The sequence below is a fragment of the Oryctolagus cuniculus genome, chromosome 12, assembly GCF_051225735.1.
Source record: "Oryctolagus cuniculus isolate XC-2025 breed Fujian yellow rabbit chromosome 12, ASM5122573v1, whole genome shotgun sequence".
Lineage (NCBI taxonomy): Eukaryota > Metazoa > Chordata > Mammalia > Lagomorpha > Leporidae > Oryctolagus > Oryctolagus cuniculus.
The window spans coordinates 94,496,794-94,515,233 of NC_142878.1; the positions used below are offsets into that span (position 1 = coordinate 94,496,794).

General features: G+C 39.7%; 1 long non-coding RNA gene across 1 annotated transcript in view; it reads right to left on the reverse strand.

Moving 5' to 3' along the window:
• Positions 1 to 18,440, reverse strand: part of LOC149123171 (uncharacterized) — a 97,583-nt gene that overhangs the window by 48,699 nt on the left and 30,444 nt on the right. The window lies entirely within an intron of this gene.

An 18,440-nucleotide genomic window follows, 5' to 3' on the forward strand; every position in this document is an offset into this window, starting at 1 on the left:
GCACTCCCTGACCACAGCAGAGAGCTGGCCTGGAAGAGGGGCAACCGGGACAGAATCCGGCACCCCGACCGGGACTAGAACCCGGGGTGCTGGCACCGCAAAGCAGAGGATTAGCCTAGTGAGCCGTGGCGCTGGCCTACAATTATTCTTAGGTGTTTAAATTTCAACTAAATAGTGATCCCTGTTAGGAATTTGGAAAACATTGTGCAGAGTGAAATAAGCCAGTCCCAAAGGGACAAATATCATATGTTCTCCCTGATCAGTGACAACTAACTGAGCACCAAAAACGAAACCTGTTAAAGAGAAATGAACACTATGACAAACGGTGACTTGATCAGCCCTTGCCATGACTGTTGATGAACAACTAAATACATTATCCCTCTTAGTATTTTTTTTTGTTTGTTCTACTTAACACTTTTGGTTGAATACTGTAATCAATACACAGATATTCTTAAGTGTTGAAACTTAACTGAAAAGTGATTGCTGTTAAATATAAGAGTGGCAATAAGAGAGGGAGGAGATGTGCAATTCGGGACATGCTCAAGCTGAATCGCCCCAAACGGAAGAGTTAGAAACATACCAGGTTATTCCAATTCAATCCCATCAAGGTGGAATGTACCAATGCCATCTCACTGGTCCAGGTGATCTATTTCTGTTCATAATTGATCATAATGATAGGACTAAGAGCCAAAGGGAGCACATAAACAAGACTAGTGTCTGCAAATACTAGCTGATAGAATAAAAAAGGGAGAGAATGATCCAACATGGGAAGCAAGATACACAGCAGACCCATAGAATGCCAGATGTTCTAAACAGCACTCTGGCCTCAGAATCAGCCCTTAAAGCACGTGGATCTGGCTGAAAAGCCCATGAGAGTATTTCAGGCATGGAAAGCCAAGACACTCTGGCAAAAAAAGAGACCTAAATGAAAGATCTCCGTGAGTTAGATCCCAGTGGAAAGATCAGGTCATCAAAGAAGGAGATACCTTTCTCTAAAGGGAGGAGAGAACTTCCTTTCTGACTATGACCTTGTCTAAATATGATCAGAGTTGGTGAACTCAAAGGACTTCCGTAGCCTTGGAAGCTCATGACAAGAGCCTAGGGTGATTACTGATGCCACAAACAAGAGTGTCAATTTGTTAAGTCAACAACAGGCATCACTGTGCACTTACTCCTCATGTAGGATCTCTGTCCTTAATGTGCTGTATAGTGTGATTTAATGCTATAACTAGTACTCAAAAAGTATTTTTCACTGTGTGTTTCTGTTTGGGTGCAAATTGTTGAAATCTTTACTGAATATATACTAAACTGACCTTCTGTATATAAGGAGAATTGAAAATGAATCTTGATGTGAATGGAAGGAGAGAGGGAGCAGGTAAGGAGAGGGTTGTGGGTGAGAGGGAAGTTATGGGGGAAAGCCATTGTAATCCATAAGCTATACTTTGGAAATTTATATTCATTAAATAAAAGTTAAAAAAAGAAAGAGCACCAACAATTATACTGATTGGCAGTGATAAGGCACAAGTAATCCTTATGTTAAAAGAAACATGTACTTGCTACTTAATTTGTTTAAAATGTTACTGCCAAGAAGCAATTTGTTATTTTAAGAATGCTTGTGAGTAAGTTGCAAAATACCACAGAAAGAAACAAATGCTGTCACTAACATCTACCCTATAGAAAAATACTTGGGTGATGTTAACTATTGTTCTGTTGCTACAAATATACTTCATGGTACTTCATATTGTTAGTTTCACTAGAACATATTTTGATGTTACACACTGAAAATTCTGTAGAATATATTCTTCTTGTAACCAGGGTATTTTTGTCCACAGCTGTGTAGAAAAATGAATATAATACACATTTATTATACCATATCTTTATAGTAATTATTGCAAAAGACACCTCCCAGTTTCCAAATATTCATGTAGTTCTTCCCTAAAATGCTTCTTGGCATTCAGTGAATATAACACCAGCATGATTTGAAAAGTTATATTATGAAGAAGCCTCAGAACTTCCTGTTGGAGATACAGGACCCAGGCAAAATTTCATAGCAAACCATCAGACTTGGGAATGTTAAATGTTGTGATGCAAGTTAGTCTGCTGCTTGGGAAATACCATATCTAATACCAACATGCCCAGTTGCATGATTGATATTCTGCATATTCAAGGAAGCATCCTGCTAAGATGTCTATGAGGCAGTAGTTGGCGCATAAGCACTTGGATTCCTACAACCCACACATTAATAAAGGATGGAGTACTGTACCTGAACATATATGTTAATTTCTTCTGATTTAACTTTGCATGCAATTAAATTCTTCCCTTCTCATCAAGGTTATTAACATTTGATGTTGAACAAATCCACAGATACGTGTAAGCTCTCCTCCATTAGAAAACAATAATAGGGATCAGGGGCAAGATTGCAGAGTAGGGAGGGAGCTAGCTTGCTGCTCTATTCTTGGAGAAGATAGTTTTTAAAAAATGGAAAGAGTGCAGATTCAGGCAAGAGTTTTGCGTAAAAAAGCAGAGGAAGCTCTACACATTGGAGGGACAAAGTGGACCTACATGGAGGGATTCACAACTCAGAACTCCAGCAGCCAAGAGCCTCCACATCAGAGAGGAGAGTGTGGGGAGACCAGACTGAATAAGCCAAATCCATGGGTGAAAAAGCTGCAGGAAGAGCCTAGAGAGGATCTGACTTGGAGCCAATTGCGGGATAATGTACCTGCCAAACTAGAGGAGAAAAAAAAAGAGGGGGCACATTTTCTCTGTCCATAGCACCCTGCAACTGCAACATGTAAGAAAGTGATATAGAACAAGTGCCATTTTGACACATATGGCAGCTGTGCTAGCTTGTGTCAGCATCTTGAAAGCAGCCAAGCAGAGAATCCTGATCTGGTGGGGAGATCTGGCAGGGGGGTAAGCTGCTTGAGACTGTGTGAGGCATCTTTGCTAGGACTGTGTAAATACTGAGGTTGTGTGGGAGCACTCAGGGTGTCACCGGGACTTTGAGCAGTCACTGTGGGAGGCTCCACACAATCAGAATTCCCTGGTTACCAGGCAAGGGTCATTGCTGGAGAATCCAAACTTATACTGAAAATGGCACAGATCCTTTGTGTGGTCCTTGTGGCAGTGCCAACAAATAATATACCCTCTGGGGCTAGCACCCAGGCACTGGTCTCATTTGAGGAGAGGAGCTCAGATGAATCTACACCAACAGACAAGAAGAAACCTCCCCTCTAATAAAAAAAGAGATTTAAGATGCCAAAATTGGTGTGTCACTTCAGACACACCCTTCACTCTGAAGCAATGAACAGAGCTCCCTGGCTACAATCACCACAGGCTTTTAGGTATTTCCTGAAAGCAGACAATCTGATAATGAACACTGACATAGTCCACAGATAAAAGCTGCCACAGCAAAAAAAGTGAGTATCTCCACAAATACTAAATAACAAATGCACCAAACAAGAATACGGAAGACAAAATGATGCCCCCCAAAGAACACAACACTACAATAATAGATTGTGAAGATGATGAGATTAAAAAATATCCAGAAATAGAATTCAAAATATTGATCACAGGATTGCTTAAAAGTAATCAGAAGAAAATTCATGAATTAATAAAATCTATACATGACATGAAAGAAATTTTCTCCCATAAAATTGAGAACTTAAGGAGAAATCAAAATGAAATCTTGGAAATGAAGGAATCAATACAGCAAATTAGAAAATGCAGTGGAAAGCCTTAACAAAAGAATCTGTGAATCAAAAGAAAGAATATCTGACTTAGAAGACAAAAAAAAAGGAAATCATTCAGAGAGATCAAACATAAGAAGAAATTAGAAAGTTAAAACACACTGTTGGTAAATTATAGATACTCTCAAATGACCCAACATAAAAGTTCTAGGAATTTCTGAAGTTTTGGAAAGTTGGGATGGATTACAAGGCCTTTTTAGTGAAATAATAACAGAAAACTTTCCTAATTTGGAGAAATAAAGGGACATTTAAGTACTAGGAGCACATAGAACTCCTAAAATACATGACCGGAAACTGTATTCAACATGATAGATTATAATCAAACTTTCCACAGTAAAACATAAAGAAAAGATTCTAAAATCTTCACAAGAGAAACACTAGATTTATTTCAGGGATCTCCAGTTAGACTCAGACTGGACTTCTCATCAGAAATCCTACACGCTAGGAGGGTATATCACTATTATAAATGCATATGCACCTAATTACAGGGCACCTGACTATTTAAAACAAACGTTAAAGGAACAAAAGGGAGACATAGATTCAAACATAATAGTAATGGGTGACTTCAATACCCCACATTCAGGAATGGACAGATCCACCAAACAGAAATTCAGCAAGGAAACAGCAGAGGTAATCAACACTATAGACCAAATGGATGTAATAGATATCTACAGAAATTTTCATCTTACAGTTCCAGAATACGTATTATTCTCAGGAGTGTATGGAACTTTTTCTAGGATTGACCACATACTAGGCCATAAAGCAAACATCAGAAAATTCAAAAAAAAAATCAAAATCATACTATGCTTCTTCTCACACCACAATGGAATGATGCTGGAAATCAGCAACTTAACAATCTCTGAAACATATGCAAACATATGGAGACTGAACAATATGCTCCAGAATAAACAGTGGGTCATAAAAGAAATTAAAATTGAAATAAAAAATTTCTGGAAATAAATGAAGCAACAACAAAATATCAAAACTTATGGTGTACAGCAAAAGCAATGTTAAGAGGAAAGTTTGTAACAATTGGTGCCTATATCAAGAAACTGGAAATACACCAAATAAATGAGCTATCAACGCATCTCAAGGATCTAGAAAATGAGCAAACCAAACCCAAAACTAATAGGAGAAAAGAAATATCAAATTAGAGAGGAAATTTAAAAAATGAATCCAAAAAACAATATAAAGATCAGCAAAATAAAGAGCTGTGGCCGGCGCCATGGCTCAATAGGCTAATCCTCTGCCTGGCAGCGCAAGCACACCAGGTTCTAGTCCCATCTGGGGTGCCGGATTCTGTCCTGGTTACCAATCTTCCAGGCCAGAATAATGTATTTAGTTGTTCATCAACAGTCATGGCAAGGGCTGATCAAGTCACCGTTTGTCATAGTGTTCATTTCTCTTTAACAGGTTTCATTTTTGGTGCTCAGTTAGTTGTCACTGATCAGGGAGAACATATGATATTTGTCCCTTTGGGACTGGCTTATTTCACTCTGCACAATGTTTTCCAAATTCCTAACAGGGATCACTATTCAGTTGAAATTTAAACACCTAAGAATAATTGTAGGCCAGCGCCACGGCTCACTAGGCTAATCCTCTGCCTTGCGGTGCCAGCACCCCGGGTTCTAGTCCCGGTTGGGGTGCCGGATTCTGTCCCGGTTGCCCCTCTTCCAGGCCAGCTCTCTGCTGTGGCCAGGGAGTGCAGTGGAGGATGGCCCAAGTGCTTGGGTCCTGCACCCCATGGGAGACCAGGATAAGCACCTGGCTCCTGCCTTCGGATCAGCGCAGTGTGCCGGCTGCAGTGCGTTGGCCGTGGTGGCTATTGGAGGGTGAACCTTTCTCTCTGTCTCTCTCTCTCACTGTCCACTCTGCCTGTAAAAAAAAGAGCTGTTTTTTAAAAAAATAAAATTAACACATAATTGGGCAACTAACCAAAAAAAGATGAGATTAATAAAACTAGAGATGAAAAAGAAACTGTAACAACAGACACCATAAAGTGAATAACAGGAAATTAATACAAAGAGCTGCATGTCAACAAGCTGGAAACATAAATGAAATGGACAGGTTCCTGGAAACAAACAACCTAGCTACATTGAGCAATGAATACATAGAAAACCTAAACAGACAAATTTCCAAGATGAAAATTGAATCAGTTATAAAGACCCTCTCAATAAAGAAAAGCCGAGGTTCTGATGGCTTCACTGCTGAATTTTTTTTTTTTGACAGGCAGAGTGGACAGTGAGAGAGAGAGACAGAGAGAAAGGTCTTCCTTTTGCTGTTGGTTCACCATCCAATGGCCGCCGCGGCCGGCGCGCTGCAGCCGCCACACCATGCTGATCCGATGGCAGGAGCCAGGAGCCAGGTGCTTTTCCTGGTCTCCCATGGGGTGCAGGGCCCAAGCACCTGGGCCATCCTCCACTGCACTCCCTGGCCACAGCAGAGAGCTGGCCTGGAAGAGGGGCAATGGGGACAGAATCCGGTGCCCCGACCGGGACTAGAACCTGGTGTGCCGGCGCCGCTAGGCGGAGGATTAGCCTAGTGAGCCGCGGTGCCGGCCTCACTGCTGAATTTTAACAGAAATTTAAAGAGAACTAATATCAATTCTTCTCAAGTTATTCAAAACAATTGAAAGAGAGGGAATTTTCACAAAATCTTTCCATGAAGCCGGCATCACCTTAATTTCTACACACGGAAAAAGACACAATAGAGAAAGAGAACTACACACCAATTTCCCTAAATCAAATAGATGCAAAAATCATTAATAAAATTCTAGTCAATGGAATCCAACAACACATCTAAAGATCATTCACCAGACCAAGTGGAATTTATCCTTGGTATGCATGGATGGTTCAATATTTGCAAATCAATCAATGTGATACATCACATTAACAAATTTAAGAACAAAAACCAAATGATTATATGCAGAGAAAGCATTTGAAAAATACAACACCCTTTCATGATGAAAACTGAGCAAATTGAGTATAGAGGAAAAACTCTTGACACAATCAAGGAAATTTATGACAAAAATATAGTCAGCATCCCATTGAATGAGGAAACGTTAGAAGCATTCTCACTGAGATCTGGAACTAGACAAGGATGCCCATGCTCAACATTGCTATTCAGTATAATCCCGGAAGATTTAACCAGAGACATTAGCCAGAAAAAGAAATCAAGGGACACAAACTGGTAAAGAGAAAGTCAAACTATCTCTATTTGCAGATGACATCTCTATTTGCAGATGGATCCAAAAGACTCCTCCAAGAGATTATGTGAACTCATGGAAGAGTTTGGTAATGCAGGAGGATATACAACCAATACACAGACATTAAAACAGCCTTTGTATACACAGATTGTATACACAATGGCATGTTTAAGAAAGAACATCTCAGATCATTCCCATTCACAATAACATGGAGTAAATTTAACCAACAATGCCAAAGATATTTATGATGTGAATTATAAAACATTAAAAAAGAAATAGAAGATAAAATTGGAAAAAAATCCATATTCATGAATTATAAGAAGCAATATCATCAAAATGTCCATTATTCTAAAAGCAATTTACAAATTCAATGTGATACCATTCAAAATAGCAAAGACATTCTTCTAAGATCTAGAAAAATGATGAAGAAACACAGGAGAACTTGCATAGCTAAAGCAATATTATAGAACAAAAACAAAGCCAGAGGCACCACAATACAAGGTCTCAAGACATGCTTCAAGGCAGTTATAATAAAAGCAGCCTAGTAATGGTGAAAAAAAGATGGATAGACAAAATGAACAAACAAAGAAACCAAAAAAACCACCAGAAGTCAATCCAAGCATCTTCAACCAACGTATATTCAACCAAAGAGCATAAACACATCCCTGGAGTAAGGACAGTCTCTTCAGCAAGTGGTGCTGGGAAAACTGGATTTCCACATGCAAAAATATGAAGTAAACCCCTACTTTACACCATACACAAAAATCCATTCAAAATGATCAAAGACATAAATCTATGAGCTGATAACACCATATTATTAAAGAACATTGGGGAAAGCCAGCAAGATAATTGGCTCAGGCAAAGAGTTCTTAGAAGAGAAACCAGGAGCACTGGCAATCAAAGCCATAATTAACAAATGGGATTACACTCAGAAAGTTAAGAGACAACTTATAGAATGGGAGAAATTATTTGTAAACTATGCAGCTGATGAAAGATTTATAACCAGGATATATAAAGAGATCAAGAAACTCCACAACAATGAAAGAAACAACCCAATGAAGAAATGGGCCAAGCATTTAAATGGATATTTTTCAAAATAGGAAATCCAGATGGCAAAGAGACAAATAAAAAAATGTCTAGAATCAGTAGCCATCAAGGAAATGCAAATTAAAACCACAGTGATGTGGCTGGCACTGTGGTGCAGTGGGTTAAATCCCTGGCCTGAAGTGCAGGCATCCCATATGGGTGCCAGTTCTAGTCCCAGCTGCTCCTCTTCCTATACAGCTCTCTGCCATGGCCTGGGAAAAAAATAGAATATGGCCTAAGTCTTTGGGAACCTGCACCCATGTGGGAGACCCTGAAGAAATTCCTGGATTCGGATCAGCACAGCTCTAGGCATTGCAGCCATCTGGGGAGTGAACCATCAGGTGGAAGACCTCTATCACTGTCTCTAACTCTCTCTGTAACTCTGTCTTTCAAATAAATTCAATAAATCTTTAAAAAGAACACAGTGAGGTTTCACCTCATTCTGGTTAGAATTGCTTTCATACAGAAATCAACAAGCAGCAAATGCTGATGTGAATGTGAGGCAAAAGGTACCCCAACCCATTGCTGGTGGGAATGTAAACTTGTAAAGCCACTATGAAAGACCATGTAGAGATACCTCAGAAATCTGAATATAGATCTACCATAGAACCCAGCCATTTCACTCCTGGGAATTTACCCAATGGAAATGAAATCAGCAAATGAAAAATGTTATCTGTACCTCGATGTTTATTGAAGCTTCATTCACAATAGCTAAGACATGGAATTGACCTAAATACCCTTCAACTAAAGACTGGATAAGGAAATTATGGGATATATACTCTATTGTATACTACACAATGTATAAAATCAATGAAATCCATTCATTTTCAACAAAATGAATGAATCTGGAAAACATACTGAGTGGAATAAGACAGTCCCAATATACTAATACCACATGTTTTCCTTGATCTGTGATAACTGACAGAGCACCTAAAAGAAAATCCGTAAAACTGAGATTGACACTTTGAGAAGCAATGACTTGAACAGCTTTGGTCTTGACTGTTGAGAAACAGTTTTTTTTTTTTTCTATATGTCATACTATTTGTTGAACTCTTTCTTAACATTCAGTTAATCATGTGTTTATTTTTTATTTAATAAATGTGAATTTACAAAGCACAACTTTTGTATTGTTGTGGCTTCCCCCCCAACGTCCCTCCCTCCTGTGACCCTTCCCTCTCCCACTCCCTCTCCCATCCTGATCTTCATCGAGTTTCATTTTCAATTACCTTCATATACAGAAATCAACTTAGTATATACTAAGCAAGGATTTCAACAGGCTGCATTCACACAACCGCACAAGGTATAGGGCATTGTTCAACTAGTAATGTTGTCTCTAAGTTTCATAGTAAAGCACATTAAGGACAGAGATCCTACATGGGGACCATGTACCCAGTGACTCCCGTTGTTGATTTAACAATTGGCAGTCTTATTTATGATGTCAGCAATTACCCGAGGCTCTTGCCATGAGCTGTCTAGGCTATGGGAGCCCCTTGAGTTCACCAACTCTGAACTAGTTTAGTCAAGGCTGTATCACAGTGGAGGTTTATAAAGTCAATTGAAAATAAATCTCATTGCATGCCACACAGACAACAGCGGAGAGACTTGGGACGTCCAGGGCTCCGAGTCCACACATCGGCGCTGGAAGGGGAACGGACCTGCGTGGAGAGCGTGGGAGCCCACAGTTCGGGACACCAGCGGCAGACTCAACACACCAGTGCTGGAACGCGAGGTGAGCCGAACCTCAATAACCCGAGACACCGGCAGGCAAGCGGAGAGAGGAGACTAGAGGTAACGACCCCCGGAGGGGAGGGACTTCACCAAGCTAACTGGAAGAGAGAGAGAGAGAAAAAAAAGGTGACTGGTACGGACACGGGTTTCTCTCTCTCCGCTCACCTCTCAAGGGCGAGCAAGACAAAGAGCAGGCGCCATCTTGGACATACGTCATAAGCAGAGTGACCTCAGGTCTGCACTGGCCCTGAGCCTAGCAGAAAAACCTGACTCTGGGCGGGGCGAATTAACAGGAGATTAGAACCTAGTAAATTTGTGGTGCTACTGAACTGAGACTGTGAAAAAAGAGACAGTGGGGGAGAGAACTCACGGAATTCACGTGAGCACTCTCCAGAGACGCTACAATTCCGTAATTTTGGCAACCCAGTGGGAGACTGAAGGAGAATTTGAGCCCACTCCGAGGGCAGAACAGATTCCCTGTGTGGTCCTTGGGAAAGAGCTTCCGACCTCTGGCTCCTGTGGGTATATCATTTGCCTGCTAACTACCTCCAACTTCGTTCAGCTGTGCAGAATTACTTCCCTTTTGAATCAAAAAAAGAGAGAGAGAGAGGTTTACCACGCCCAACCTGGGAGTGTCACCTTTGGCACACCAAACAGAGCTCTCAGGCCACACCCATCTCAAGCCCTAAGGCTCCATCAAAAACAGATAGTCCACTTAATCTAGAGTCATAGTATAACAAGAAAAAGCACCACAGTGAAGAAACCAAATATCTCCAATATGACAAATAACAAATGCAAAAACCAAGGTAATAAAAACAAGGAAGTCACCATGAAGCCCTCAAATGAAAAAGACACCCCAATTCAAGATTATGAGGATGATGACATAGAAGAAATGCAAGAAGCAGATCTCAAAAAATTGATAAGAACATTAAGAAGTTCTCAAAAACAAATTCTTGAACTACAGAAATCCTTAATGGACAAGATAGAAAATCTCTCTCATGAAAATGAAATATTAAGGAGGAATCAAAATGAAACAAAACAACTAGTACAACAGGAAACTGGGATAGTGACTGAAGTGAAGAATTCAATAGATCAAATGAAAAACACAATAGAGAGCCTTACAAACAGAATGGGAGAAGCAGAAGAGAGAATATCGGACTTAGAAGACAGAGAACAGGAAAGGATACAGTCAGACCAAAGAAAAGAAGAGGAAATTAGAAATCTAAAACATATTGTCGGGAATCTTCAGGATACTATTAAAAAACCCAACATTCGGGTTCTAGGAGTTCCTGAAGGCATGGAGAGGGAGAAAGGATTAGAAGGCCTTTTTAGTGAGATATTAGCAGAAAATTTCCCAGGTTTGGAGAAGGACAGAGACATCCTAGTACAGGAAGCTCACAGAACCCCTAATAAACACGACCAAAAGAGATCCTCACCACGACACGTTGTAATTAAACTCTCCACAGTGAAACATAAAGAAAAGATCCTAAAATGTGCAAGAGAGATATGTCAGATTACTCTCAGAGGATCTCCAATCAGACTCACAGCTGACTTCTCAGCAGAAACTCTACAAGCTAGGAGGGAATGGCGAGATATAGCCCAGGTACTAAGAGAGAACAACTGCCAGCCCAGAATATTATATCCTGCAAAGCTATCATTTGTGAATGAAGGTGAAATAAAGACTTTTAATAACAAACAGAAATTGAAAGAATTTGTTGCCACTCGTCCAGCCCTGCAAAAGATGCTTAAAGATGTGTTACACACAGAAACACAGAAACACGGTCATCAATATGAAAGAAGGTAAAGGAAGGAAACCAAGGAAGGAAACCTCACAGCAAAAGATCACAGGGAATTCAAAGCATATATTAGAACTTATCTTTGGCAAATGGCAGGGCAAAGTTACCACTTATCATTGGTCACATTGAACGTGAATGGCCTGAACTGTCCAGTTAAAAGACACCGTTTGGCTGATTGGGTTAAGGAACAAAACCCATCTATTTGCTGCTTACAAGAAACACATCTTTCCAACAAAGATCCATACAGACTGAAAGTGAAAGGCTGGAAAAAGATATACCATGCCAACAGAAATGAAAAAAGAGCGGGCGTAGCCAGATTAATATCAGACACCATAAACTTTACCACAAAAACCGTTAAGAGAGACAAAGAGGGACACTACATAATGATGAAGGGATCAATTCAATAGGAAGATATAACAATTATCAATGTATATGCACCTAACTACAGGGCACCAGTTTATCTAAAAGATTTGTTAACGGACTTAAAGGGAGACTTAGACCCCAATACAATAGTACTGGGGGATTTCAATACTCCACTCTCAGAAATAGACAGATCAATAGGACAGAAGTTCAACAAGGATACAGTAGATTTGAACGACACTATAGCCCAAATGGATCTAACAGATATATACAGAACTTTCAATCCTACAGCTAAAGATTTTACATTCTTCTCAGCAGTACATGGAACCTTCTCTAGGATTGACCACATACTAGGCCATAAAGCAAGTCTCAGCAAATTCAAAAGAATTAGAATCATACAATGCAGCTTCTCAGACCATAAAGGAATGAAGTTGGAAATTAGTAACTCAAGAATCCCTAGAGCATACGCAAACACATGGAGATTGAACAACATGCTCCTGAATGAACAATGGGTCATAGAAGAAATCAAAAGAGAAATCAAAAATTTTCTGGAAGTAAATGAGGATAACAGCACAACATACCAAAACTTATGGGACGCAGCAAAAGCAGTGTTAAGAGGAAAGTTTATATCAATAGGTGCCTACATCAAGAAATTGGAAAGGCACCAAATAGATGAGCTTTCTATTCACCTCAAGGATCTAGAAAACCTACAGCAAACCAGACCCAAATATAGTAGGAGAAGAGAAATAATTAAAATCAAAGAAGAAATCAACAGGATTGAATCAAGAAAAACATTGCAAAAAATCAGCCAAATGAGGAGCTGGTTTTTTGAAAAAATAAACAAAATTGACACCCCATTGGCCCAACTAACTAAAAAAAGAAGAGAAAAAAACCAAATCAATAAAATCAGAGATGAAAAAGGAAATGTAACAACAGACATCACAGAAATAAAAAGAATCATCAGAAATTACTACAAGGACTTGTATGCCAGTAAACAGGGAAACCTATCAGAAATGGATAGATTCCTGGACACATGCAACCTACCTAAATTGAACCAGGAAGACATCGAAAACCTAAACAGACCCATAACTGAGACAGAAATTGAAACAGTAATAAAGGCCCTCCCAACAAAGAAAAGCCCAGGACCAGATGGATTCACTGCTGAATTCTACCAGACATTTAAAGAAGAACTAACTCCAATTCTTCTCAAACTATTCAGAACAATCGAAGAAGAGGGAATCCTCCCAAATTCTTTCTATGAAGCCAGCATCACCTTAATTGCTAAGCCGGAAAAAGATGCAGCACTGAAAGAGAATTACAGACCAATATCCCTGATGAACATAGATGCAAAAATCCTCAATAAAATTCTCGCCAATAGAATGCAAAAACACATCAGAAAGATCATCCACCCAGACCAAGTGGGATTTATCCCTGGTATGCAGGGATGGTTTAATGTGTGCAAGACAATCAATGTGATTCACCACATTAACAGACTGCAGAAGAAAAACCATATGATTATCTCAATAGATGCCGAGAAAGCATTTGATAAAATACAACACCCGTTCATGATGAAAACTCTAAGCAAACTGGGTTTGGAAGGAACATTCCTCAATACAATCAAAGCAATCTATGAAAAACCCACAGCCAACATCCTATTGAATGGGGAAAAGTTGGAAGCATTTCCACTGAGATCTGGGACCAGACAGGGATGTCCACTCACCACTGCTATTCAATATAGTTCTGGAGGTTCTAGCCAGAGCTATTAGGCAAGAAAAAGAAATTAAAGGGATACAAATTGGGAAGGAAGAACTCAAACTATCCCTCTTTGCAAATGACATGATTCTTTATTTAGGGGACCCAAAGAACTCTACTAAGAGACTGTTGGAACTCATAGAAGATTTTGGCAAAGTAGCAGGGTATAAAATCAATGCACAAAAATCAACAGCCTTTGTATACACAGACAATGCCATGGCTGAGGAAGAACTTCTAAGATCAATCCCATTCACAATAGCTACAAAAACAATCAAATACCTTGGAATAAACTTAACCAAGGACGTTAAAGATCTCTACGATGAAAATTACAAAATCTTAAAGAAAGAAATAGAAGAGATACCAAAAAATGGAAAAATCTTCCATGCTCATGGATTGGAAGAATCAACATCATCAAAATGTCCATTCTCCCAAAAGCAATTTATAGATTCAATGTAATACCAATCAAGATACCGAAGACCTTCTTCTCAGATCTGGAAAAAGGGGTGCTGAAATTTATATGGAGGCACAAGAGACCTCGAATAGCTAAAGCAATCTTGTACAACAAAAACAAAGCCGGAGGCATCACAATACCAGATTTCAGGACATACTACAGGGCAGTTGTAATCAAAACAGCATGGTACTGGTACAGAAACAGATGGATAGACCAATGGAACAGAATTGAAACACCAGAAATCAACCCAAACATCTACAGCCAACTTATATTTGATCAAGGATCTAAAACTAATTCCTGGAGCAAGGACAGTCTATTCAATAAATGGTGCTGGGAAAATTGGATTTCCACATGCAGAATCATGAAGCAAGACCCCTACCTTACACCTTACACAAAAATCCACTCAACATGGATTAAAGACCTAAATCTACGTCCTGACACCATCAAGTTACTAGAGAACATTGGAGAAACCCTTCAAGATATTGGCACAGGCAAAGAGTTTCTGGAAAAGACCCGGGAGGCACAGGCAGTCAAAGCCAAAATCAACTATTGGGATTGCATCAAATTGAGAAGTTTCTGTACTGCAAAAGAAAAAGTCAGGAGAGTGAAGAGACAACTGACAGAATGGGAAAGAATATTTGCAAACTATGCAACAGATAAAGGGTTAATAATCACAATCTACAAAGAGATCAAGAAACTCCACAAAAACAAAACCAACAACCCACTTAAGAGATGGGCCAAGGACCTCAATAGACATTTTTCAAAACAGGAAATCCAAGTGGCCAACAGGCACATGAAAAAATGTTCAAGGTCATTAGCAATCAGGGAAATGCAAATCAAAACCACAATGAGGTTCCACCTCACCCCGGTTAGAATGGCTCACATTCAGAAATCTACCAACAACAGATGCTGGCGAGGATGTGGGGAAAAAGGGACACTAACCCACTGTTGGTGGGAATGCAAACTGGTCAAGCCACTATGGAAGTCAGTCTGGAGATCCCTCAGAAACCTGAAGATAACCCTACCGTTTGACCCAGCCATCCCACTCCTTGGAATTTACCCAAAGGAATTTAAATTGGCAAACAAAAAGCGGTCTGCAGCCTAATGTTTATTGCAGCACAATTCACAATAGCTAAGACCTGGAACCAACCTAAATGCCCATCAACGATAGACTGGATAAAGAAATTATGGGATATGTACTCTTTAGAATACTATACCGCAGTAAGAAACAACGAAATCCAGTCATTTGCAAGAAAATGGAGGAATCTGGAACACATCATGCTGAGTGAAGTAAGCCAGTCCCAAAGGGACAAATACCATATGTTCTCCCTGATGGGTGACAACTGACTGAACACCAAAAAGGACACCTGTTGTAGTGGAATGGACACTATGGGAAACGGTGACTTGATCAGCATAGCCCTGACTGTTAATGAACAGCTTAATACATTATCCCTCTTAGTATTTTTTTGTCTGTTCTACTTAATATGACTGGTTTAATTCTGTAATTAATACACAGTTATTCTTAAGTGTTGAAATTTAACTGAAATGTGATCCCTGTTAAACATAAGAGTAGGAATAAGAGAGGGAAGAGATACATAATTTGGGACATGCTCAAGCTGACTTGCCCCAAATGGTAGAGTTAGAAACATACCAGGGGACTCCAATTTAATCCCATCAAGGTGGCATGTACCAATGCCATCTCACTATTCCAAGTGATCAATTTCAGCTCACAATTGATCATAATGAAAGGACTAAGAGTCAAAGGGAGCACATAAACAAGTCTAGTACCTGCTAACACTAACCGATAGAATAAATAAAGGGGAGAGTGATCCAACATGGGAAGTGAGATACTCAGCAGACTCATAGAATGGCAGATGTCCTAAATAGCACTCTGGCCTCAGAATCAGCCCTAAAGGCATTCGGATCTGGCTGAAAAGCCCATGAGAGTGTTTCAGGCATGGAAAGCCAAGACACTCTGGCAAAAAGATCTCTGTGAGTGAGATCTCAGTGGAAAGAACAGGTCTTCAAATAAGGAGGTACCTTTCTCTGAAGGGAGGAGAGAACCTCCACTTTGACTATGACCTTGTCTCAACAAGATAAGAATCAGAGAACTCAGAGGGCTTCCATAGCCTTGGAAACTCATGACTGGAGCATAGGGAGATTACTGATGCCATAGACAGGAGTGTCAATTGGTAAAGTCAACAACAGGAGTCACTGTGCACTTACTCCTCATGTAGGATCTCTGTCCTTAATGTGCTGTATATTGAGGCTTAGTGCTATAACGAGTACTCAAACAATATATTTCACTTTGTGTTTCTATGGGGGTGCAAACTGTTGAAATCTTTACTTAATGCATACTAAACCGATCCTCTGTAAAAAAAAAAAAAAGAAAAGAAATTATCAACTCCCAACTTGACTCTCACTGGGATTAAGCATGACAATAGGTCTGATCTGATTTCATCATCATTTAAAAAAAATCATCTATTATTTTTCACTTTATGTTTCTGTGTGGGAGCAAAGTGTTGAAATCCTTACTTAATGTATACTAAGCTGATCTTCTGTATATTAAGATAATTGAAAATGAATCTTGATGTGAATGGAAGGGGAGAGGGAGTGGGAAAGGGGAGGGTTGTGGGTGGGAGGGACGGTATGGGGGGAAGCCATTGTAATCCATAATTCGTACTTTGGAAATTTATATTCATTAAATAAAAGTTAAAAAAAAAAACATTTAACTTGATTTGAAAATCAAAAAAAAATACCATTAATGTCTCCCTGGCATTTGTTAATCTTCTTCTTTTTTTTTTTTTTTTTTTTTTTTTCATTTTCGATTATCTTAATATACAGAAGATCAGCTTAGTATACATTAAGTATGGATTTCAACAGTTTGCTCCCACACAGAAACATAAAGTGAAAAATAATAGATGATTTTTTAAAATAATGATGAAATCAGAGCAGACCTATTGTCATGTTTAATCCCAGTGAGAGTCAAGTTGGGAATTGATAATTTCTTTTTTTTTTTTTTTTTTTTTTTTTTTTACAGAGGATCAGTTTAGTATGCATTAAGTAAGGATTTCAACAGTTTGCACCCCCATAGAAACACAAAGTGAAATATATTGTTTGAGTACTCGTTATAGCATTAAATCTCAATGTACAGCACATTAAGGATAGAGATCCTACATGAGGAGTAAGTGCAGAGTGACTCCTGTTGTTGACTTTACCAATTGACACTCCTGTCTATGGCATCAGTAATCTCCCTATGCTCCAGTCATGAGTTTCCAAGGCTATGGAAGCCCTCTGAGTTCTCTGATTCTTATCTTGTTTAGACAAGCTCATAGTCAAAGTGGAGGTTCTCTCCTCCCTTCAGAGAAAGGTACCTCCTTCTTTGATGGCCTGTTCTTTCCACTGGGATCTCACTCGCAGAGATCTTTTGCCAGAGTGTCTTGGCTTTCCATGCCTGAAATACTCTCATGAGCTTTTCAGCCAGCTCCGAATGCCTTTAGGGCTGATTCTGAGGCCAGAGTGCTATTTAGGACATCTGCCATTCTATCAGTCTGCTGAGATTCTCACTTCCCATGTTGGATCACTCTCCCCTTTATTTACTCCATCAGTTAGCGTTAGCAGGTACTAGACTTGTCTATGTGCTCCCTTTGACTCCCAGTCCCTTCACCATGACCAACTGTGAACTGAAACTGATCACCTGGAACAGTGAGATGGCATTGGTACATGCCACCTCGATGGGATTGAATTGGAATCCCCTGGTATGCTTCCAACTCCACCACTTGGGGCAAGTCAGCCTGAGCATGTCCCAAATTATACATCTCTTCCCTCTCCCATTCCCACCACCATGTTCAACAGGGATCTTCTTTTTCCATGAAAAGAGATCAGGCCTCAGGCTTTGAACCTTGGCAGGCAACAAATCTAGCAGAATTTACTACAGTATTTTTTTTCATAATGAATTTCTGATTTTGGCAAATGACACTAGTTTCCACATTCAGCATCTGTAGAGATAAACATTTTTTAAATGAATGTATTTGAATTACACAAGTGAGTTAACCTCAAAAAGAATTAAATAAATATTAATAAACCTGCTATTATTCGCTGGCACAGTGGCAAATGGGTAAAGCCGCAGTCTACAGTGCCAGCGTCCTTTATGGGCCGCCAGTTCAAGTCCTAGCTGCTCCACCTCCAATCCAGCTCCCTGCTATGGCCTGGGAGAGAATGGAAGATGACCCAAGTCTTGGGCCCCTGCACCAATGTGGGAGACCCAGAGGAAGCTCCTGGTTCCTGGCTTCAGATCAGCCCAGCTCTGG